This window comes from Melospiza georgiana, chromosome 14 (assembly GCF_028018845.1).
Source record: "Melospiza georgiana isolate bMelGeo1 chromosome 14, bMelGeo1.pri, whole genome shotgun sequence".
NCBI classification, from domain to species: domain Eukaryota; kingdom Metazoa; phylum Chordata; class Aves; order Passeriformes; family Passerellidae; genus Melospiza; species Melospiza georgiana.
In genome coordinates, this window is record NC_080443.1 from 8,608,075 (window position 1) to 8,633,707 (window position 25,633).

A 25,633-nucleotide genomic window follows, 5' to 3' on the forward strand; every position below is an offset into this window, starting at 1 on the left:
GAATCCCACACTTTTTCTAGGTTTAAATCAAACTTTTAGTCAAAAGAAAATAAGAAATAAAGAATAAATAATAGAGTCAGTACAAACACAGAACAGATGCTTACATTTAAACATATGCCATTCGATAGTTAAAAAAATGATTCAGACACCATCATATCAAAGGCATATTAGTGACATATGGTGTCTGACATGCTTCCACAAATGAATACATACACTGGCTTTGATGACAACCATGAAAATTGTATCTTTCCACATGAACAGTTTATCGGGAACAGTCAGATTTGTGCCTGCACAGCAACATGTACTTTGGATTTCCTGTGGAGGACACACCATGTTGTAAGCACACAGTATGTCAAATCATTCTCCTCCTTGTTTCCACTGAGACCCAGGCTAAGACTTTAAAGCATGTGAGCCCCAGCAAGCAGCTCTGCTTGGCAATACAGGCCAGCTGGCAGCTGTGCTGCTGCATGGGACTGCATTACAGCTCCAGGAAGAACTTCTTCTGGGACAGCAACCCAGTCCCCAAAAGAAGGTTCAGGGCAGGGAACCCTCTAAACCAGCCAGACAACACAGGCAAATTTCAGCCAGCCACACCAGGTTGGTTATTTGCCCTCTGCACTGTAGATTTGCCAGGCTCCTCCAGTCCCTCAGCATCTCTGAGAATACAAAACCCAAGCACCGTCTCCCAACAGTTGTCACAACACAGTCCTCATTTGGTGCATTTGCTGAAACCATTGCAAAGCATTCACATTGCTCATGAAAAAACAGGAGCCCAGGAAGAGCAGAGCCCAAGCACTGCTGCTGCTGGGCTGTTCTCCCAGAGACAGGCAAGCAGAGTGAGTTGGACACAGGGCACTTTCTCACCGAGGGCTGATTTCCTTGGCAGATGGTTGGCGCTTCCAGCACATGGGAGGGGATTATTTCACCACAGGAGAAATACGTGTTAAAGTTTATTAATATTAGGGGGAATGGTCAGGCTAACATGGGGCTACCTGTCAAGGTACTTGAGTCCTGTCTAGACTTCAGCCTGTTTCAGTGGAAAAAGCATAATTTCAGGTGCTGGCCAAAATTTGAGGTGCCAACTCAGAGACTCTCAAAGGCTCCTGGGATCAGATATAGGGTCAAGGGAACTTTTTAGATTTTAGCTTTAGAACCCCATGGCTCAATTTTGCCTATGTTCCTTTCTACAGAGTTGTCAGGGGGTAGTTGTTCAGTTCAGAGCCTGTAAAAGCAAGAACAGAATAAGCAAAGGTCATACTGAAGTTTACACAAATAGCAGCCAAGGAAGGTCAGGTTGTTGAGAGAGACTTTACTGTGCCCACATACCTAAATAAACAGGGACAAAAAACCGCCCCAACAAAAGCCCCTCACTTAAAAAAATCTAAATTAGCTCTATAGTTCTCCACAAAACAGCTCCAGCTCTAACACTGATTTCAGTGGGCAGTAGCTTAAATAAATATTTTTCTCCATTAAACAGCTATTGCATTTCTTCATCAGAATATCCTTGAGACTGTCAGTTAATTCATCATTTTTAACAATTGCCATACAATCATGGAGGGTCTCCTAAGAATGCAGTAAATAAGGAGAAATGCCAAAGTGTTATTCCTTCTCTGGCTACATTTAGAGCCTAACAGGGTACATGTGCTGGTCCCACTGATGCCTGGACAAGGCTTTCAGCTCATGGCTGGCTCACATCCTGTCACTTTAGAGAACAGAGAGCAAGCTGTCCTCCCTCCCTGGGGACAAGAGTACATCTGTTCCTCAGGCCAAGGTGCTGAAGACAGGCAGCAGCTCACCAGTGTTCAGCATAAAAATGCCAAGCAACTTGGGCTAGCCTAAAGATGCAGGTTTGATTGCAGGAGCTCTGCCTTGACGTTTTCTGTATTTTGGCTCCCAAGCTTACTGCCCTTAAATAAAAATAGTGTTTATAGAATTTCCAGTTTATTTTATCAGCCTCTCCTGTGTATTCTCTCTGGTATAATATATTGCACTTTTCCCAACAGGGGGAGAAAAGTGCAATATATTGTCTTCTAGTCACTAGTTGGTCCTCCTTTAAGGACCTTGTAAGACATTTTTTGTGTATTGTTTCCCTGCATATGTGAGCAGCTTTACTACTTCATCCCCCTTAGGACCACTTAACAACATCAGCAAAGCAATTAAGTGTAGTTTTCAGGAAAATGCCAGAGGCATTACACTGTCTGGATGGGAGTCTCAACCCAATTATTTTCAGCTAGTTGTGAACTGTGGAAAGTGGACTTTACTTCATTATAACTTCAGTTCCCACTGATTAAAAGTCTAGTATGTTACAGACGGTAAGGAAAAATGAAACAATTAAACTTTCCATCAATAAAATTGCTGCATATTCTTCAACATAGGGGTTTACTTCTCTCCAGAGAAGTGATTAAAATGAACTGATTGAACTATAATTTGATTGACTGAAGAGCTGCAATCCATTGCACTAAAGCTGAAATTCCATCTTATTGCTCTATTTAACTCTGAATATAAAAATTACTCGTGGTCTTGCAAAGCCCTTCTGCAGTCATGCAGCTGAAATTTCTTGTTGCTCACAGGGTGCAGCAGGTTCTGTTCTTTCACTGATGTGTCTGCATGATTCACAATGGATTGATGTTGAGAAATACACAATGACATGTAAAAAATTATATCAATACAGCTTTAGAAAGAATAGAAAAGGCCTGTTATATTATCAGGTATCTTCTACCTATTATGTAATCATTTGGGGATTCTAAACACAACCACAGATAAAGCGAACCCAAGAGACTGGAGAGAATAATTTCCAGGTAATATACAGTTGTTGCAGCAGAAATTAGCATATTCTCCTGATGAAAAATGCAGCTGTGATGCTCCTTCCTGCTGCAGAGCTGTCTTCAGGAAGGTGTGAGGCTGCCAGATGCAGGGATTTGTAGGTGTGCACACATATGGATGACTCCTCCCTCCCAGGGGATACCAGAGTGCCCCACTGGGTCTGGTCTCAAGTAAGCTGTGCTGGTTGTGAATTAGGATGCCTGAGTTCCAGTGCAAACACTGTTTCTTGGGACTCAGCAAGTTTTAATGGTTGGCTTATACTGTGAGGGCTTTGTTTCCACAGATGTAGAATTCTGCTGCCAGAGCCAGGGGCTCCTATGGCAGAGTGAGGGCTAATGAACACCAGCTAAGGAACAATGAGCTGCCTCCTTCTGTCAGCAGGCTACCAGGGTGTTCTGGTCTATGAAGTACCCAGAATATCATTCCCCCTCTGAAGCTTTAGTTGAATTGCCATTTCCTGTTATGAGGTTGCCCCTCTGTTTTATGACACCTGCTTCTCTATTCCCACCATGTATTTGGAAATAAAACACAGTATTTAACCTATAGTTACATAGGGTAAGAATGTAATTTTGTACTAAGTCACAGCAAGAACACCTTATATTGGTAATTAAATGCCTCAAGCTGGGTAAGATGTGTGGATGAAGATGAGCAACAGCTGGCTTAAATACTTAATGCACTTCCTCTGATAGGCAGCTCAAACTCTGAATTCAAGACATGTTTTCCTACTAAGATCACCAAGAACCAGGGCATGTACCCCCTGATAATATTTACTACTGAGCTCAGTTTGCTGTGGAGCTTTGAACTTCTGGATGTGCTGATCTACGAGGCTGGCTCATAGCTAATCAGGCCATGGATGTGATTTGTGCCAGCTTCAACCCTTGCAGATTGCCAGTCCCAGTTTTGCAGCACACCTGACCACAGTCAAGACCTATTGGCAAGATTACACAATACCTGACCACAGTCAAGGTTCATTAATCCACTAAGTTCTTTGGTCTTAATGTTTACACCTAGGACATATCAATTCTTCTTATTTGTTAGCCAAAAGCTACCAGAACTGTGCTGGTACTGAGGCAGTATTGATCTGAAAAAATGCTGCATTCGTCCAATTTAGAAGGAACTCCTTTGACAAATTATATTTGGCACTTAATAATTGTCTTGTATTATTGGCCTTTTCCTTTGTTTCCTTGTTTCCTCTTTCCTTTTGATTACCAATTACTATAAATGCTCTACTCTGCCTCACCAGAGGTAACTTTGAATAAAGATGTGCAGCAACAGGAGCCTTTTAAAGGGAGACAAGGGCAAATACAGAACTACAAATTTGTAGGTATCTCTGGAGGCTGCAGAATGTTTGTTACATTCCCTGAGCTGAGCTTTATGTACACACAGCAGAGGCACATAGGGCTCCAAACAGCTTAAATGCCTGTTTAATGTCTCTTTAATCTTTCAGTTCTTACACACATAAATTCTCTCAATTATAAGACCTTTGCATCAAAGTTGAAGCAGAAGGTGCTGTGCTTGACATAATTTGAATCTTATTTTCTTGCAGGACAACAAAATGGCAAAAGAGAGGTGCCTAAAGTGTGAAACTGGCCTTGAGACTTCTCTAATTCCTGCATGAGAAAGTGGCAGGGATCTTGCAAAGCATTTATTCATCTCTAACAGCACTCCTACATCCAAGGCAGCAAGCAGAGCCTGGGAAGGGCTTTTTGTCACACTGACACAAGTCACAAGAAATCTGGGCAATGTGCAAACAACATCAAGAGCAGGGCAGGACCTTCTCCCAAGCCCAGCCTTCACTGCCACACAAAGGAGGAGGCACAGACATCTGGTGACCCAAGCAATTGCTTAATGTGGTTCCCCAGAGAAGTGTCAGCAAGTGTATGGACAGGAACTGCAAACAGTTCCACCAGACCATGCTGGCCTAGCACATCCTGGAAAAAGGGAAGAATGATTCAAGCTGGATGTGTTTTCTGTACCCCTGGGCCTCCTGGCAGATGCACGGGAATAACCACATCTACCAAAAAGAACATAATTCTGCTATGGATGCTGCAAATCACACATGTGACTCCTCTCTCCTTACCCTGAAATGGAGAGGCAACAATTTTCTGTGTTTCAACAAGTTGATTTCAAAATCTCCAATTACAAAAATATACAAAAATTTATTTGCCAGCAGATTTTTGTTGGAAAAATGCAGCACTTTAATTACATAGTGCTGTAATAACTCCCTATTTTTACAGAAATGTGATTACTGCAATTTCTTCATTAGGGAATAGTTTCACTATTTAAGAAAATCTTATTTAAGAGGCGTGGTGTTATCTGTTTATCCCACACTGTTAACACCCCAGCAAAACATAAGCAAACACTTGAATGCTTTCCTCCTAGCAACCAAGGTCTCTCACATCAGAAAAGCAGCATACTTGTCTTTTTCTCTGCCTTGTATTGAGCCAAATTTCTAGTTTACAGCCCCTTGGCCATTCAATAACTATCAGATTCTTGGAATATAATTTTAGGTGAAAGTCTAAACCAGTAACTATGGTCACAGGGCCAGATTTTCAGGTTTTTGTGTATCCCTTACTTTCACTGATGGAAATATTGTAAAATTTACCTTAGGAACTAAGGTTCTTTACATTTACTAACCTGCTGCATGACTTAACTCTTCAAATTACCAGCAGCTTTTACAAAGTGCTGAGTTTCTGCAGATCCCACTATGGTGAGTCTAAAATACAGACACTGAGTATTGCCTTGGGATCTCACTCTGTCTTTCAAGGCTGGGATAATGGTGCTGTTTCTACTGAAGAAATGGGGGGGTTCAGATCTCTTGAAATCTTTGTAGGATATTGGGGACCCAACCCCCCCCCCCAAAACCAGCAAATACACTATCAGAATCCTCTCCTTTTCTACCTCCTTCTTTCCTTACATAAGGGTAAGTTCTCCTTTCTTTTTTTTCTTATCTAAGGGAGACATGGTCTCCCTGCTAACTAGGAAAACAGAGGAGCACCTGGGAAATCTGTCTTCCAAGGAAAAGATGAAAGCTGTAGCTAAGTGAGAGGATGTGTCCTTCTCAGCACTGACAGTGTGGTCAAAGAGACAGCTCCCCCTGACTTCTCCCTGAAGAGTTCACAGACAACTGTCCAGAAGAGGCCCGAGCTCTGTGAGCAGCAGGAATCACTGCAGCACTCTGGGCTGCTGCTGCCGTGTCATTCCAGTGCCTCTGGGGTCACCTGAGTGCATTAAATTAACACTGTTCCCAGGCAAAGCAAAATGTCTGGCAACAGGATGGTGCAGCATAATAATGGGATAGGAGGGGTGGCTCCACACCTAAATATGAAATGATTGGAAGGAGAGGGCAGTGCTGATTCTGAGTGACATGACTTAGTGCCAAATGCACGTTCTCACACACATCTCCCAGCAGATTACGTGTCTCTTCACCAGCACTTAATCTTTTTATAGCTTATTTCAGTATTTTTGCATTTGTTTCACCTGTAATAATTTATTTATGAGTTTTAGATTATTAAAAATTTGAAGCTTCATTACAAACTATCCTGGGGGAATCTCACCTGCCTCATCCTATTACATTATTATTACCAAGTGTCTAATTTATATTTAATCAGACATCAATTGAACATCAATAAAATAATAATGAATTAATAAGCTATATCTTCCTAGAAATACTTGTAGCTTAAGTATGTAAGCAAAGGCAGTGCACTGTCTGTCGGTCAGCTATCAAATCTCCCTAAGACTATTTGACAGAACAATTTAGTATTTAGAATATGATAATAAGCCATAAAAATAGTTAATTGCTATGGTCTTCAGCTAATTCTTGTGATAATTATGACCCAGACCAACCTGTGAACCTGAGCTGAGAAGTGACCCAGACTTCCAGGTAAGACAGTCATTTCCAAGCACTGTAAATGCCTAAGGGACTCCGTGTTCCTACAACATGAAATTACAAAAGAATTTTGGTTTGGATAAATGCTTAATTTTTCACTTTAGCATGACCTCTTAAACTGAAATTATTTATTTTTCAACACAGAAAAATCAAAAGAAATTTTTTTCACAAATTAATATAACATCTACCTATGAACATTAAAATAGCATAGTTCAACATCACTGGTTGACTGTTCTGTTTTAACAAAATATCAACCCAATTAACAAGCTCTGGAAAATACTTCTTTACAGACTGAAGTAGCCTTATTTCAGTCTGGGGAATTTCAGTAAAGACCCTACTCCTATTTCCCCTATGGCTCCAGAGTGTTTGTCATCCCTAAACAGTGATGAACGTCACTAATTGGGGACTACTTCCATGTGCACTTCTTAGGCTTATATGTTTTCCCCTTCCTCTGCTAAGCCTCAAGAATTTTCATTCTGGATCTTTTTATTTCTTCTTCAATTTCCTACTATGTATTCTTCTTTATGGTTCAAATTTTATCAGAGATTGAAAAAGAGCCCTAGATGCAAAAGATAACCATGTTGTCAGTATTCTTCTCTGTCCCAGTCCACTAAGAATCACTTAACCCTATTCTTCAAAATGATCCCACTGAAGTCAGGGGAACTGTCTCAGCCCCTCACTTCATCACATTTACATGAGGGCTTTAAATACCCATCTGTGGAACTTGAGCCAAAATACAATGTTATCCTTCTATGACAGTGGTGTTTTTTAATATTCACTGACTCTCCTTTCCTTTTCATCCACAACACATTTGTCTCTTCTAGCTGCTTGGGTCCACTCTGGCTGTCTGTATTACCCAAGCAAGGGTTAGAAGGCCAAGTGTCCTCAGGCATGCAGCATGGGCTCGTGCAAAATTACAGTCCCATGGAAGCCTCAATGCCACTTGGGCTATTGAGAAGTCCACCAAGAAGTGCCATTCAAATCTAACATAAAGAGATTCCAGTTTAACATTTAAAATTTTAATAAGATCTCAAGTGGCCATCAGACATTCTGGTCTAATCTCATATGAGATTTTCACTCAGTTATTTCTGCATCAATCCCCACAACTCCTGTCTGAGTAAAACACATCCTATTGAAATGCTTCCAGTGTTAATCTGTAAATGGAAAATCCATTGTCTCAGTGGTTTACACCAGTATTTATTACCCCACACATTTATTACCCCACTTCTCATCTGAACTTGTCAGGCTGTCACTCCCACTCTGACTTGTCCTTCCCTCCATGCAGGGCTTTGGCAGCCCACGTTCTGCTGGTACACCACAACCTGAATGGGCTGCACTCCTCAAAGCTATGGGCAGTCCCACCACGCAGAAATGTGAAAGCCATTGCATGCTTATGTTCCATCCTCTTTACCATGAAGGATCCTCAAAGTTCAGAATCAAGGACATCTCTTCTTCCTGAGTAGACCTAAATACACTCCTTTTTGGGACACACTCACGGGGAAATGATGACTAGTTTAACACAGAGAGCACCTTCCCACACCTCTGAGGGATGCTTCTAATTTTTGGGCAACTCACTTACTGGACTTCACATTTTCTGCCATACAACCACAGCCAAATTTTGAAAAATATGCCACTCACCTCTCTTTTTAAAAATCTTCCACCATAGAAAGCAGTTTCACTGCTCTCATTCAATCAAACCACTCAGTGACTTGACAGATATTTCTCGTGAGTAAGAAAGAATAAAGGTCTTCCTTTACTGGATGTGCTTTGCAATGGATCCTGTAAAAATCAAGATAAATAATGTGCACTAATTCATCTTTAGTGAGCACAAAAATAGTCCCCTAGAATGACAGCTATCAGGTTGTAGCCAGTGAGTGCTGCATAACCCCTTCTGTAAACACAACAATGAGTAAAGATCAGTCTCTTACTCCTTTCTTACTCTCCAGTGGGACAGACCCTTAATTATGGCTATTACATTAATAATGACTTCAGAGAAACCCCCATGGCTGAGGCTGCATTCTCCTCCAGACATCAAAGACAGTATTAAAACCCTGCCTGGGAAAACTCCTCAGTAACTTCTGCTGATGTTCATCCCAGCCAATGCTCTGCTCTAGACAGAAAGCACAAATGTCCAGCTCACTTCCTCCTGCCCTGGGTGATAAGGCAGTCTGCAAAAATTGATACACTATTGAAAAGGGAAAGATTTATGCCTGAAAACACTGAGAGAAAACTTCACCTCTCATTAAGATCTGAAAAACTGCTAGAGACTTTGGGTGCCTTACCCAGGCCTATAGATCCTGCAGAGTTTGCCCATCTTTAGTAAGTCCCTGACTGACAGTGTTTGTGACACAACAATGCAAAAACAGTATCACAAATTGTGATTGTGTAACAGACAATTGAACTAGAAACCCCCACTAGGGCCCTGTATCACCCTCATCTCTCACTGCACCACAACAGCAACATTTTAATTCTGTATGAGTAGCATTTATGGGCACCCTTCAGGTACAAACATGCTTCTGCAGTCAGCTGGGGAGGATGTCTACACAAGACCCCAGTGAGGGGACAACAGGACAGAATTGAGATTCAGGTTTGCACCAAACAATGAATAATTCATAAACTCTTTACATGTAGGTAGCTTGTAATTCCTACATAATAATTACTAGAAAATTAATGTAACTGCCTCTCAAGAGAATTACTAGAAAACACCATCATCCTCTGCAGGTATGCTCATGCAAGCTAGAGATAAGTTGATATAACAGGTGATGACACATTTTGTGATAAAATATTTGGTTTAAACTTGTTTTGGAATATGCAGCTTATTGATAGTCCACATCTTACAACATTGCCTATGTGGAAAACAATGCCTGGCAAATTATCAATTCTTAATACAGCTATGTGCTTCTACGTATCACTGTTGATGCTGCTCTTGATTTAGATTCAGCTAATTTTTGTCTAGACTCAGCACTGTGGCTCATCCACGTTTCTCCATTTCCCTGAGGATTTGGAAATACAAAATTTGACTTGATGAGCCTATTAAAAAATTAAGAAATGCATATGCAGCACTACCCTTGTCTGTCCATGAAAGTAAAACTGATTCAGGATGATAAAGGCACATATGTGTAATAAAAGCCCTGCCCCCAAGATGGACACTGTGTTATCTACAAGCAAATTATACTGTCCTAACAGCATTGTCAAGGTGCACTGCCACGCTTAAGTAAGCCTGGATGTGCCATGCAAGAAAAGAATTTTCAGAGAAACCAACTCTGTAAAGGTAAGTTTCCTCAGAATTTCATAGCCATATGGTGATGCTGCAAAAATAAGCAGAATCAAACAGCTCTCTGCCAAAACTTAACACAGTTCCATACCTGTATAATCACCACACAGCACGCTTCATTGTCAAGAGCTGCTGTAAGCAACACAAATCTCAGTTATAACCTTAGCAGTAACATTTTTTGTGAATGTTTGCCCTTCCAAATAGCTTTTACCCAACACCATATCCAGTACTCTGTAAGCCATGATCCTCAGCTGTGGGAGCTTAGCAGGTTGCCATTCATTTAGTCAGCTCTGGGCATTGCTAAAGATCAGGTCTCATGTAATTCTGAGTTTAAAAAAAAATCTTCTGAAAAAAGAAATTTAAACTATTTATGATCCTTTTAGCAGTGCCAATCTTGTATATTTTTGATGGCACTTTTTTTACTTCAAAAACCCACAGTTTAAACTAAGGTCTAAAAAAAACCCCTCTGATTTGCCACAGAAATCAATCTTCTGCTGTCCAATTCCATTCTTAATGAAAGAGACAATTCAGAAACCTACAGGAACATGCTTTATTGATTCATTCACAAGTCACTAAAGCCTGTGCCTATGTTCCCTCCAATAAACCTAACCACATAGTGCTTCTCATGCACTGAATTGCAGGGAAAGACAATGACCCCAGATCTGTTCTGCTGCAAGTCCAGTGAGACTTAACACACCCAATAAATGGAGACACAGCACACCACTAAGTTAATGACAAATGTGTGTAGGAGAAAAGAGACTTATGTTTCCTTCCTTTCTATTTCCTTTATTATTCCTTCAGCTGAGCCTCTGTCTTTATAATTTATTTACCCAGGGCAGTTGTACCCAGATGCATACCTGTTTCTTCATGAAACTCCTTGTTTTTCTCAATTTTGTAGATGGATTAAACAAAGCAGGAGGAGGCCAACCTCCATGTGCGAGGGCACAGGGTGACCTGTAATCTGCACTGCAGCAGATGCCCGAATCCATTCAGGTTCAGCACCTAATTTGGCATAAACCTGGAGTGTAGCTGCACTGCACTAGGTATTTTATAAATACATCTTTCAATAATCTCCCTCACTTCTTATGAAAGCAATAAGGAGCCCTAAGAACAGCAGAGCCCATATTGGGTGAGCTTTCCTATTAAATTCCTCTAATGCATCTCAGCTGTGACCTGCAGTAATTTGGGTAATCTAATAAGGCTGGATGCCCTGTAAGACTCTGGGATGACACACTGCCTACCTGCCAGACAGAAGTACAAGAGAGCAGCGAGATACCAGGTATCACCCAGCAGTCAGAACAAGAGTGAACTTAAAAAATAGGTGTTAGAAAATACAGGAAAACACATTATCAAGAAAATATGCTTTGCACAGTCCTACTGGTACTTTCAAGTACCACCAATACAACTTGCATTTCCAATTCAAAGCATTGCATCTACTTGTCCTGCTTAAGGGAATATGCTACACTCAGATTTAGCATCAGGTTTAATGGTAACTACAGTTAATCCAATTATTCCAGTAGAAATACCTTGAAGTACAGCATTTTTTCAGGTTCACCCAGGTTTTGTCAGAAATCCAAACAGTCTTTTGCCTTCTACCTTATGACACAATAGATTATAGGGAGCCCACTTCTCTTCTATCATTCCAATATTCTTCCCCCTTTACATATGCTTTTGATAAGTGTGCACAGACCCAGTCAAGAAAACCATTCTTTACTGCAAAACTTATCTGTCACCTGCATTAAAACTTAGTGGGTTTAGTAATTCTAGTGAAGAATAGTTTCAGAATGCAACCTCTGCTGTTAACTGGATAAATAAGGTAACAAGTGTATAGTGGTGTAGAGAGGAATTAAAGTAGTTTGTTATGCTCTTTAATATTTCCCTTAATTCTAAAATCAATCAAAACTCCAGCATAAAAATGACTTTTCCTTTAGAATTGGCTGTCAGCAGGGTAGTGGGCACAAGTTATCGCTTTGTGCCATACTGTATGTTCAAAGCCATCAGCATTCAATGTGCTAAGAAGTGACACTGAATCCCACAATCAGAAATAAAAATTAAAGTTTCAAAAAGATTTTAGAATTTAGATGCATATAAATAGCTGCTTTGAAGATGGAAAGCATTTTACAGATTTACATTTTGGTCTGTTTTGTACGGATAAACAGATGAAAATATGTTTTTAAAAAGAGCAATATGATTTTCAGTTTAACACTTTCCATAATAAGATTGTAAGAAATACTTGGAGCCACAGAAAGAATTATTTATATTCACTGTACAGACAGCTTATGTTTTGCTTCTGCTATTACTTGAGCTTCTGAAAAGGATCTCATTTTATAACCTTAACAACTATTAATGTAAGCCATAAGCTTTTTGCAAATTCCAACTATCACCTTTCCCAACTATGAGGATTCAAAGAAATCAGGGCACTATCATTGTTTATTCAAGAGACTCAGAATGTTTATCAAAGGTTTTCTTTTCTTTTGAAAGACACAACTAATGTTGCCAAAGAATTCATAGAAACTTAGAATTCAAAATGTTACAAAAAGTACTCTCAAAGGAAAATTAATTGGAAGGATTCATACTCTAACACTGCTTGCTGTCACTTTGCTCTTAATGACTGAAGTGTTTTTATAGTTTTCTGTGTTCTTCCTTAGTGCTCTATAATTTGATTTCCAAATGCCCTGAGAGCTCTGTGACAAACCTGTAGGGTGTTTCCAGGATGTAAAGGTCAGAGCTGAGGACAATGGGCATGGAGTGTGCAGAAGACAAATCTCAGAACTTTTTGCTTCAAGTCTGTCACTGACACACAAGCTAGGGTCAGTAAAGCACAAAGAGAAGTCTCTTAAAGGAAAATCAACCTTGGTGGCAACTTCTTAAGGAAAAATCAACTTTGGTGGGAACCTCTTAAAGATGTTAGTGTAATTGCCAGCAGAATCAAAGTGACATTCCTTTAAAAAAAGGAAAAGACAGCTTTCCCAGAGGTCTGCTGCATGGAAATCAAACAGGCTTCCAAATTTCTTGAACAAAAATCATGTAGTGGGAAGCCCAAACTGTGACTTGCACACTTGTCTCATGTGTAACATTTGGAATTTAGGGAAATTCTCCTGTGCTATATTCATGGACTCTTTCCCACCCCATCCTCCAAAGAAGTCTTTCCTCAGCCAGCTGCTTCCCTGCCCTCACACTAGCCTCTAGTTTTCTGACAAGATATTGCTCTTTTGGGCTGGACACCATGATCTTCCCTGTGCTGGCTGGCCCCAGAACTATTAACTTAGTGCCAGGCAATCTCTATCTTAGGGTTAGCAACTTTATTATCTTTTTTATTGTTTAATTAACATAATCACTTCTTAAGTACATCTGTAATACTAGTTAGTGGAACAGGTGCTGTAACTGGTTAAAAGTCTATAAAGAGAAAAATCAATATCCCACCAGATGTGTTCAGAGGATGTACCTTTCAACACCACAAATTCCCTTTTGGGGACCTGAAATATTCTCTGATGCTTCTGCATGATGTGCCTTAGTTTTAATTCACTTGTTATTCTTTGCTTAATCAAGTTCATCTGTAGTATAAATGTGAGCACCATTATGCTAATTTCTGCACTAGACATGCAAATATATAAACATTTGTGTGCCAAATTATTAAGGTTCTGTCTATAATGTTATGCCCCTATTTACTATCTATATTTTATGTCTTATGGATTTCTAAACATTTAAATTTATATCAGTGCTGTCACATATCTGCAAGCAGAGACAGTTTTATGAGCACTAAAAAAGCTGCAACACACAGCCACTAAATACTAATGACATAAATGGTATCCACTAATGGTCTCTATTTTTATTACAATGCAAAACTTCAATACATTGCAATTACCACTGCTCTGAGGCTGAACCATACACACTGTATAACGCCAACTTCCATCTCTAGAGCAGAAAATGACATTATTTGTTGTTCAGCCCTGTACTGCAGATGTTGACTGAATGCTCAAGTCAGCAGTTGGAGCTAAAATTCACTCTATTTACAAAGTCTTACTGTTAACTAATACCCTAAATTGTCAGATATGCCAATGCATTAGACATTTTTCAAAGCCTGCTGCACTAATAGCATGTAAGGGTAGCACATGTCTTGTTGTACCTGTCAACAGCCCAGGAACTTTGTAAAGGTAAAGCATGTCAAAAAAAGAGAATTATCTTCATATGCTTCTAGGTTAAAAAAAATCTTTAGTGAGTAGTTTTTCTAAAATATTGCAATACAAAAGTGCCTTCAGCAGAACTTACTCTCTTGTAACTGTTTTTTTTTCACCTTTTTAATGTTAAATTTTAAATTCTGCATTCATAATTTCAAGTGTCTCCTTTTACTTCAGCTACCAAAGGGACTAAAGCTTCCTCTTAGAACTTTGAGACAGTGGAAATCTCAATGTTCATAAAACTGGATAAAAACAAGTGCATTGCAAAATCTCTCCTACATGAGCGGAGGCATTAATTTCATTTCGTCAATTCATTTTGCTTGCCAGAAACTTTCACCAAAATAAAGGAGAACTAAGTTCATCTCACAGACTTTCTCAAGCTGGTTCATCTCACATAAAACAAGTACAATTAGATTCCCTCCCATTGACTTCAAGAACAACCTCCAGAATGCTGAAAGCTCTGTTTGAAACAGGAGACATTCTTCCTATTTCCATGCAGCTGGGAAGTCATTTACACAAGGAAAACACTGGAGACAAAGTAGGTGTCAGACTGGGTAGCATTTTACATGCATTTTCTGACACAAGGCAGACAACAGAAACGTGCACACAAAATATTTCCTTTCAAGGGCTGGCTAGTGCAAACAGCAAAATCAAGGAGACCTTAGTGTAATTATTACAGAGTTACCAAATACTCCTTGTCCCTAGAAACAGAATCCAATTATCACTCAGCTTTTAAGCATGGAAAACCATTCCACCTGAAAGCAGGACTTTGTTTAAATTTTCTCACTCAGCTTGCAAAATCTAAAGTCACACAACTGACTAGAGAAGAGCACATGATGTAAAATGAATAGAATAATTATATCTAAATCTTAAAACTGGGAACATTGACATAGAATCACTTATTTTTTTCTTCCTTTCTCTGCCAAGAATCCTGAACATAGCAAGTGCTCTCTAATGCAATCTGAACCCACTTAAGTGTTCTAATATTTTGACTAAATAGGTTTTATAAAGAATCCCAGTTGCAATTGTACCTCTGTTGTACAATTACAACAATAAAATATTCCAATTGAAAATCAAGTGGCAGTTTTAATTTCAGAATCCAGGATTTCTCAAAAGAACAAATTCATTACTTTAAAGAGCTGTAGGAAAACATAGCTTTTCTAAATAAGTAAAATAAGCTATGCATTTTCTCAACCAGGTTTTAAAATAAGAATTCTAACATAATAACTCATTTTTGAAATTCAAAATGTTCAGGGGCAAATAATTTTTAATCCTCTCTACACATCTTGAAACAAACCAGACTGAGTCCACTAAAACAAAAATGAAATATTTGAGTACGTGAAAAACATTTTTCTTTAATTATTCTCCATTTTTCTTGAGGAAACTGTTGTGTAACTGCAACAAAATTGAGGAATATTTTGGACCTTTTGAAATTCCATCTTTGACAATCTGCATTGTTCACAGCAATTCTTTCTCCTTGCTTAAAAATCACATTGTAACAGAGGAAGTGAGCTCTTTATAATAGGACCTCGAACTTGAAAGAAAATGTTAACTGTGTTTCAGTTTGTAAGCGTAATGAAAAGTAGCAGCAGGTCATGGGTTGGATAACCCCAACAAGTGCCTGACCCATTTTTTGTGTGTGGTTTTTGCTTTTTAGTGTGGTTTGTTTGTTTGGTTTCCTTTAGTTTCATTCCCCCTTACTTTGTTTTCACAAGTTTGCCCTCATAACTCTCAATGTGACAAAGCCCATTGTCATTCCCCTACCAGACCACACTTGATGAGGTGCCTAATTAAGAAAGCAGCTGCCCTAAGAGCTCTGTAATATCAAGGAGAGAGAATGAGACACCTGCAGAGGCCGAGTCAGTGTCTCTGCTCCAGAGCTCCTAATGCAGGTGTCTCAGGACAGCAGAGTTACACGCTCTGAAACCAGCCCATGACCCAAATAGGGAGCTCTGCTTCAGCCCAAAACATCTCCATTCCAGGAGGGCAGGAAGGAGAGCACAGGTAAGGGCACAGCTGCTGCCCAGGATCAGATTACAAAGCTCTCCATGGGCATTACACACATTCCCAGGATCCGTGGCTTTCCAGTCCTGGCAGCTGTCTCTGGGCATGTCTCCCACCCTGTTGCTCCAGTCTCTTCTACAATAACAAAAAACATTAGCTCTTGTGGTGCTTATCTCTACCTGGGTACACACAGTGAAAACATTCTCCTTCACTGAAACAATAAAAAAACATGGGAAACAATAAGAGGCATTTTGTCCACTTCTCTGGATGGTCAATTAAGCCCTAAACTAAAGAGTCCTGGCCCTGTTCCCTGCTCAGAGTATTTGGCTGTAGTTTTGTTTTAAACTGTAAAGACACTATTTTAAAAAGCACTCTAGGAAGGATGGCTGGCTGTATCTACATTCCTTCCAAAAAGTATTTACACCCAAGGCAATGGCTTTTTAAGGTGTTGCTTCTGATTATAACAATACAATGAAACAGCTACAATACCTGAAAGCTTTAGACTTCTGCCTTGTAACCATGCAGATGAATAGCTTCAACCTTTGCAAGAAATTGCAGTATGAATGTCTGTTTTATTCCACAGTTGTGTCTGAGCAGACTATTAATAGAATACTGATAAATGCTACAATAGCTATTCTTTTTCCTCCCCTTTTGCTTTTATGCTGTCATCAATACCTATCCTTCCCCTGGCGCTGTCAGCTGATGTCTGTCTCATAACTCTTGGGGTAACAGCATTAGGTGAAAAAGAAATTAAGTTCAAATAAAACTGCCAGGTAGAATCAACATTATGAGATTATGGACTGAATTGTTTTCTGAAGAGGCACATATATGCAGTGTTATACCACTAATGACCTACAAAGAACTTACATATTAAAATTTAATTACTGTAATATTATTTAAGAGAAGGGGAAAGATACTAAAGCTGAATTTGTTTTTTTTATAGAAGGTCTGCAATTTTTAATGGCAAGCAGTAACTACATCTTCTCTATACATTTCCTGGGGACTGTGTAGGTAGCACCACACACCACACCATGTTCACATAAAACAAAAAGGTGCTGTGAATTCTTGGTAAAACGTGCACATGGCTGGAAGGACATTTACCCAGGCCTTTGCCAATCTGTGCCATTCTTGGGCACATGGCTGCATTTGTACAATTCTCTTGTTGGTGTTCACTCCTGGGTAATGAATCTAAAAAGACAGAGAGCTGCCACTGTTGGTTCAGTGAGATTATGGAGAACACACAATATAAATACCACACAATAATTATGAAGAAACCAAAAAAATGGATTTCTTGCAACTACTTGCAAGCTATGCAGCTAAAAATAAATTAGTATTTTATTACCAACAGCCTCAAATTATCAGTATAGCATGCAAATGAGTGAAGTTGTTTACCATATAACAGCAGTGTTATCCATGCAGCAGTCATTGTGAAACAGATAGCAAAAGAAAAAAAGAGGTCTAAGTACATCTGGGAAGGCAGGTAAAATGGACAGAGGGTACCTGAAACAGGAGCTGACAGGAAAGAGGGATTGGCAAGGTGCAGAAAAAACAAAAAGAAGTTGAAACCTTTATCAAGAGATGCTTATTAGAGGATTTTTTAATATATCTTATTGTTTATAAAATGTAACTGTTTCTCTTCAGCTGGGTTTTTTGTGTATTTATTTGCAGTTTTAGAGACTGTCAGTTTTGGAGATTACATCTTATGCATATTAGTCTCCCAATATATTGAAACTTTTTTTGGCCTTTCACAAATAATAAGTGGTATTTTTATGTAAATTAGTCTTCAATCTTTGTTGTGATATCAAATATCTTAAATATTGGGCATGCTTCCCATAGCAGAGCTATTTCAAAGAATGAAAAAAACCCTAAGAATAAATAAACATGGCTTGTAACTTTAATTATTTCCCCAAAACTGTACTTTAAAAGCTTGAAAATTGCAGTTTTCTCTCACAGAAGCCAGAGACACAGCATCTTATAGCCAGTCCCATCAGTATCTGCTCTAAGAAAAGTTGAAATGTTCAGTTCTGCAAAGTCAGGCTGACAGGTTTCACAAGACACAATGGACCAGTGACACTCTGAGGTGAGGGTTGGGACCAGGTTACTGCTCATCCTCAGCCCTCCCAGCCTGTGTTTATAACAACAGAAATTTACCTGCTACAGCAAACCCTCACCTGGCATCTTCTTCACCTCTCCTTTCAGAAACCCCAAACATCTGAGATGTCTAACGAGGGGAACGGATCAGAACAGATTTAGAAGTGTCTGCACAAGGAAGGTTAAGAGCCTCAAATCTCCCCACACAGCTCTGCACTAAGCAGTAAAGAGCTGAATTAAATGCAAAATTAAAGCAGAGCTGAACTTTGAGATGCATCCCCTGCACTTGCTCTGCCTTTCCTAGCAACAGAGGTTCTGCTCAAAAACAAAGCCTGACTTGCTGATGTAAACTAACTTTACATAAGCAGTTATGACCTAAACAAAGTTTGAACAGCACATAGCCTCTGGGTACTCTTTTGAGTACATTTTGAGTTTAAATTTAGATTTTTATTGCCCTTGGAATGCTGAAATAAACTTTCAGTCCCACTGGTGCAACTCCAGGAAGAGACTTTATTAAATTTCTCTGTTCATGAAGGTGTGTGCCTTCCTTCTATTCATTACCAGGCATGCAAGTCACATAACAAAGCTGAGCTGGTTTTATTCTTATCCAATATGTACCTTATTATGCTTAACAGAATTCTGCAAGGGCAGTTCCCATTAGCAAGTGGTATCAGGTAAGAGCTGAGCAGCCCATCAGGGCTCTCTGGAGTTAAACTCAGATCTGACACACCCAGGGCCTACCAGGGAATGGTCACTCAGCTTGGTCTTTACTCCTCTAGCCTGGGATAGAGAGATTCCATTTCTCTGTTTCCATTTAGAATTAACTCAAATCAAATCAAACCAATCAGCTTACTAAGATGACATTGTGGAAACACAACAGAAAAATTAAACATCTGAGGTTTTAAAAGGCAAACCTAGAATTTATTTGTAAGGAAAGAAGGCTTGAATACCCCAATATTAGTAACATGCACTGGCCTTACATGCCTAACATTCAACCAGCAAAAGAGAAAAGTGGACCCAAGCAGAAGTAACAACTCTGACATAGGAGCAACCTGACACATCATAAATTAAAAATCATTGTTTTATCTGAGATTTCATCATCACTTCCCAAATAAAATCTGTCCTGGATTTAAAATAATTTAGCTAACTGGGAAACAGCAACCCTTCTCTTACAGGAAAAGGAAAGATTCACCCATTTCCCTACCTGCTGTGCAACTGGAGGCAGCATTCCTTGTTTCCAACACAGCAGGGCCCAGGGCAGAACATTTAAGGGAACAGTTGCAATATGCAGTGAAGCAGAGATTGCTGCACACCAGACCAGATGCAAACCACCATTTGCCTCAATAAATAAATAAACAAATTAATAAAGTTGCTATGTAAGTTGGAAGTTAGGCAGATTCCTATAACCTGAAAATAGTCTCTAGGGCAAGATGATGGTAACAATGCTTATGACAAATAAACTAAATGTGGTGTGTCTTTTCATACAACTTATCATTATTTTATTGATGTACTCCCATCAAATCTCATTCAGTTCTGCTTTTCTTTCACCAAAGGTCATAAGTATTCAAGGCACTGGGATCATGCCACAAGTTGTAGGTCCACACTGGCAGCAGAAAAAATTTCATTTGTAGGAAATTTGACAGAGGTTATACAAATCTTTTTCTGGTAATAGCAGCTGTACCTGGTATGAAATGCAGTGTTAAATGAGAGTAGAGCATGGAACATTTTATAATTATAATTCTCCATTGAATTGTTTACTTTTCAAGGTGGCATAGAAGGAAATATTATGGTTTTAATCATGTTCATTACAACAGAAGAGAATTTGTGATCTAACCTCTAAGAGTAAGTTTAAAGCGGAATCTGTCATTGTAATGGCTCATTTTTGAGATTTATATTTTGTGGTGGTTCGTGGTTGTTTTGGTTATTTAAAGACAGAGAGAAAGTTTGAGGAGAAAGCTGAGAGATTGTTTGTGTAGTTTTAAACATTGTCTGAGCAATATAATCAAATTGTATTGTCAGTACTTCTCTGGTCCCCTTTGCCCAGAGGAAAGTTTGTGGGTATTTTTTCTTTCTGTGTACAATGTAAACAAAAACTGCTTAACCTTCCCTTCCTGTTCAGCTCCTAACCTATTCACTTAGACTGGCCTAGATGGGCTTTCTTTTGCTGGTTTGGGGGAGCTTCTTCCATCTTTTGGCTTTATTTCTCACCTTCTCAAAGCTGTTGTTTTCCAAATAGCCTGCTACTTGGGGTTCTGGCCCTTCCCCCTCTTCTACAGTATTTTGAAATTTAATTTTACATCTTTTACAGAGATTTTGATTTTTTTTTAACCTCTACTGCTGCCTTTTATTTATGCTTTTATAGATATCAATAACATTATGAATTATATTATACAATACAGAAATAAAGCTCGCTCAAATTGAAACTTCCTGCCATTTTCTTCCAGTTTCTGAGACTCCCTCCAAATTTATTTTAAAATCTCCTTTAATCCTCCTGCTGGACTGATGTTTCCTTTCAGAAAAGGAGGACACTGTTCCAGACACAAGAAATGACATAGCATGAAGGAAATAAGGAAAAATGTCCTGAGTCATGAAAGCAGAGAAGAAATAAAGTGAAACAGACTTGAGAGAGGATTAAAATCCACAAACTGGAAGGGACAGAAAAGTAGGATGGAGCTCTAATTGAAAGGAGTAGAGGGCTGACTCTACATAAGGACTAGGTGGATCAAGGAGGGAGAACTTGACCAAGGGAGACACCTCTCACCTTTTAGTTCCCTTCATTATCCTCCCTCTGCCCCAGGGAGGGCTGGCAGCCCTGCTGGCAAACCTTTCCTGGCCACAGTCAATGCTGAAGCTCCCAAGGAAAGCATTCAGGACAGGAGCTGCTCTCAGAGGGTCACTCAAGCCCTGCCAGGGGGTAGGGATGCACCTGCCCCTCCTTCCAAGGGTGGGATGAATACCTGGGCTCTAAGGAACACAAGTCAGTTCTTGTTCCCACAGCAGCAACAGAAGGGAAAAGCTGTATCTAAGGTCTGCAAGTCAATGCATTTTGTGAATAAATGGTTGCCTTTCCTGCTGCTCTGGATGTCTGATAAGAGCTAAGAGCTCACTGCTAAGACCTGCCCACCCAGCAGAGTCTGTCAGCAAGGAGAGCTGAAACAGCCCCGAACCCACAGCACTGCCTGGGGCACTGACAGCACCCTGCCCCTGCCAGCTGGGAGCCTCCTTTGGGCCCTTACAGAGCCAGCCTGGCCTTTCCTCAGGCCCTAAAGCTCCTTTCTACTCCTGACCACTGTTTTGGAGAGTTCATGTTTACAGCAACTAAAGCACTCTGCACTCATCAAAAGGAGGGTCACAGTTAAACCAGAGACCCCAGCCACAGGTGCACTGCTGGATCTGCCAGCAGTGACCACTCTGTAGTGAGCCATCAGCACCTCAAACAAGAGCTGTGCCAACTCAAAAAGCTGAAAAGGGCATCATTTTCTTCAATTATTCCCATGGAATGCACAACTGGAGTTTAAAAAACTATGATCTTTAAACATCCATCCTTCTGAATAGCAAGTTAAAAAAGTAAATCCCTCTGAGCATCACAGCTATACTTAAAAGATGAATCCCACAATAAAAAAGATTTCATATGGATAACTGATACATTTTCTACTAGGTGGAGAGAAAAAAAAATACCCCAAGCTATGACAAGTTTGCTGTGTAGGTGATATATGGTAGTAATTGACATCCTAACAATAGGAGACTATAAAGATACCTTGAATTATTTTCTTTTCTATTTCTTCCCTATCTGCTTTTCCTCCTCCATTTCTTCAGTAAGGCAGATCTACCAGCAAGACAATTTAATCTTCCAGGGATAAAGAAAAGCTTCCTTGTCTAAGAAAAATAAAAACTTCTACTGGTCAAGGACAGAAAGCCCAAGAGAAGGAATTATCTCCTGACAGTGAGCTATGTTTTTTTATCTCTAGAAACGGAAGCAGCAGTGTTCTGGAAGAAATAACATTGATTTAGCTGGAATGTAAGGAAGACATCTTCTGCTTGATGTATGTAGCCTTCTGGACAAGGGTAGGACAATAGCTTGTATTCCCTGAACAAAATACCTCCTACTGTGTTTTCTCTATCATTTAGTGAGAAGAATTTTATTCCCTTGTAACTTTTAACTCTGAAACATGAGAAACTTCATGCTCAGTCATGAGCCTGGATAGATACTTATTTAATGAGCTACCAATTGGATAATTCTCCTGGGCTCTTTTGCCATGCATAGCTGGGAGAGGGAAGAGCCATTGTCCCAGCCAGTATGGATAATAAAGCAAACCACAACAGCCAAAGACACTGGTACAATTTACCTCCTTGGCAAAACAGACACAGAAACCAAACCTCAGCTATTGTACAACTTTACAATGCAGAGAAAATCTTTCCATGAGTTTTGCTATTGCACTTCCCAACATAGCAGCATGCCAGCCAGGTTCAACAATATTTACTGAAGCAACTTATTAGCCAAAGAAACAAACTCACTCACTTGGGCTTATATGTAAACACAGAACAATCCTCTACATCTGTCCTCATGAACATACTTTTGCCATCCACCCCTAAAAACAGCTGACTGTTGCTTGTGATTCCTGCTAAAGGAATGTTCCACTTTTCAAAAGGCCACTTTTATCTGCTGGCTTAAATATAAAACAACTCTTGTACTTCCATTATCTAGCTGAAGGCATACAGAGCTGGCAAGTTTATGTTTAAGTGCTTTAACTTAAAAATCAGGAAGCACCTTGTTGCTTTCAACTCCATGGACACATGTTTTGCAAAACGGTAGGGTCCTCAACAGAGTAACTAGAGATATCAGTATCCATCTCCATCCTTTCCTGAGGAGCCAGTCAGAGATGTGGGGAGCCAATACTGCAGCCAGAATGAACATATTACTGGTTTCCAGCAGAGACCCTAATACTGAATATCAACAGGGTTCTTCCAAACAAGAAAAAAAAAATTAAGTTAGAAAAGGAAAAGCGCAGCACGAACAACCTACAAAGGTAGTGGGGAAAACTGGAAAGGGCTACTAAAGGCAAGAATTATTTTAAGTTAATCTCAGAGATGACAGGAAGTCAATACACAGAGGCAGGCACAAACTCAGTTAGCACAGCCAAGAGGCTCTCCTCCTGATTGGCAAGACTGAAGTATTGGGCCTTTTGAGAAGAAAGATTACCAAAGCAGTTAAAACTGAAAAGCTGCACAACTCGTGGAGGAAACTCAGCAAATGAGCAACTGCAACAGAAGGAATATACAAAAAATATACCAAGATATAAAGGACTGTTGCACATTACTGGTGTTGTGGACATAAATTGCTGTGGCAAAGGGTTTAAAACTCTGCTACACCTGGTCAGGTGTGGCCAGGGCTTACCTTGCCTGTGCTCAGTGCTTCCTCCCAGGTAACATCCCTTTGCTCCAAACTTGCAGAAACGTTTCTGTGCTGCTCAGCTGTGGAAAGGAGCCTCTCCCCATCCTCCTCTGCCCTGAGAACAGACACAGGGTGAGTGCAGCCTGGCCACAGGGTAATAGGGGGGAAACTGCCACAAACTGCAGAGCTAAAGGGCTGAGCAAAAGCCTCTGAGTCAGGCAGGAGCTCACTCAGCTGCTCAGAGAACAGCAGCCTTTGTGCAGCAGCATTCATTAGACACCAGTGTAGATGCAGTGAGACAGAGACACGGTGTGATGTGATATGCTGTCACCATTAAGGTAGGATGTGACAGATACATTTGGAAAATATAAAATATATTCACACAGCTTCAAATTGAGAGAATACACAAGCAGCCAACTTGAATGAACAGCCCTGCCTTCTTTGGAATGTGCTGACATTGATAGCACTGATCAGACCAGCTCCTAATTATATCAATTTATAAGCCATACCCCAGTGTTGTATTTGCAACATCTTCAGTTTTGCTGAAAGCACAATACAGTAAGGGAACATTAAAAACATTAAACTAAAATTACCATTCTGCAGTTGATTTCTGATTATACAGGACTCATCTTCCCAGCTGCTGAAGCATAACCAAAGGGATTTGGCTGCATTTCCATGTTCTGGGCATAAAGCAGTCATGATCAAACCTGTGGGCACTGACTGGCTGGCCTAAAGAGCTGCAGCTTCTTCTGCAGTTTGCCTGGTGTCAGGAGCCAACACCACCTCACACTATGACCATCTCAGCCACAAACACACAAAACAGTCAGAAACAAAAATTCTGTTTGTCCTTGATATTGTGTTCTCCAATACACTCATTTTGTCTTAAAACAACTCCAGAAAAGTACAGCTATTTCCTTTCCCACACAGGACAAGTATTCAAATCTTCAGTGCCATCTGAAGGACTGCTAGTAAACGGAGGAGAGACAGTTTCTTCCTAAAACCATTGATAGTTTCAAGAGAACTACTACTATTTAAACAAATACTTTACTTGATATATTCAGTTCCAATGCTTTTTAATGGATTTTTTTTTGTCTTCAAAATATATAAATATTTTAAAGAGGAAAATTTGTCATGGGACTAAAACAGGTTATGCACCTAAACCCCTACACTGATAGAAATTTACATGACAATCACCAGTTAACACAGGACCACTCTGTGACATTCCAGTTATTTAAAAAAAAAAAACCAACCAAACAAACAAACCAACCTGCCCTAGGCATCTCTGGACAACATTTTTTGGGACAGCAGCATCATTCCAGCACGTGTTTACTACTGAAACCATTGACTATCTCAACAGTTATCCAGAATTCTTACATGATCTTGAAAACATGGTGAAAAGAATTCAGTTGTGTTATATAAGGCTCCATGAAAAAATTAAAATGAAGTGTGAGAAGAAGAAATATTAATGTATTTCTTCAAAAGTTCTGGTGATCCAAATAATCCCTGTCTCATGCAAGTGTATCTACTGCTCACAAGAATTCAGGAGATGGGACTGGAATGTATTTCTGGGACAGCAGCTTCCTGAGTTCTACCATAATTTCCCACAGTCAGAATGAGTTGCAAGAATCTGCACTGCAACACAGCTATGCAAATTTATGTCAGCAGAAAAAACTCATTTAATGACCCGCTGGAATTAAAACCATATCTTCAAAACTGAGCCCTGGCATTTCTACTTTAAAAAAAATAGATCCTCCTCTTCCTGCTAAAAGGGAAAGCTGATTTTATTCTCAATATATTTGTTTCAAAGCCCTTTCTTGTCAATAAAGTCCTTCCATTATGTATATTAGGAAAATAAATATGACTTTCACAGGTCAAAATGCTGTGTTAAACCCATGCTTCAAGACAGTGATGTCTTAGTTCCATAGAGGGGAAAAAAAATTAATTCCAAGTTTGGTCGGAGCTGTGCAATTGTTCATGTACAC

At 39.7% G+C, this 25,633-nt stretch overlaps 1 long non-coding RNA gene across 1 annotated transcript; it reads right to left on the minus strand.

Annotated features, from left to right (window-relative positions):
- Nucleotides 1–374: 374 nt before the first annotated feature.
- On the minus strand, nt 375–23,750 carry LOC131089530 (uncharacterized). Its single transcript, XR_009115250.1, has 3 exons — nt 23,655–23,750; nt 8,351–8,491; nt 375–1,222 (listed from the first exon to the last, which is right to left on the minus strand). It is a non-coding gene; the product is annotated as an uncharacterized LOC131089530 (long non-coding RNA).
- Between the last annotated feature and the right edge of the window lie 1,883 nt (nt 23,751–25,633).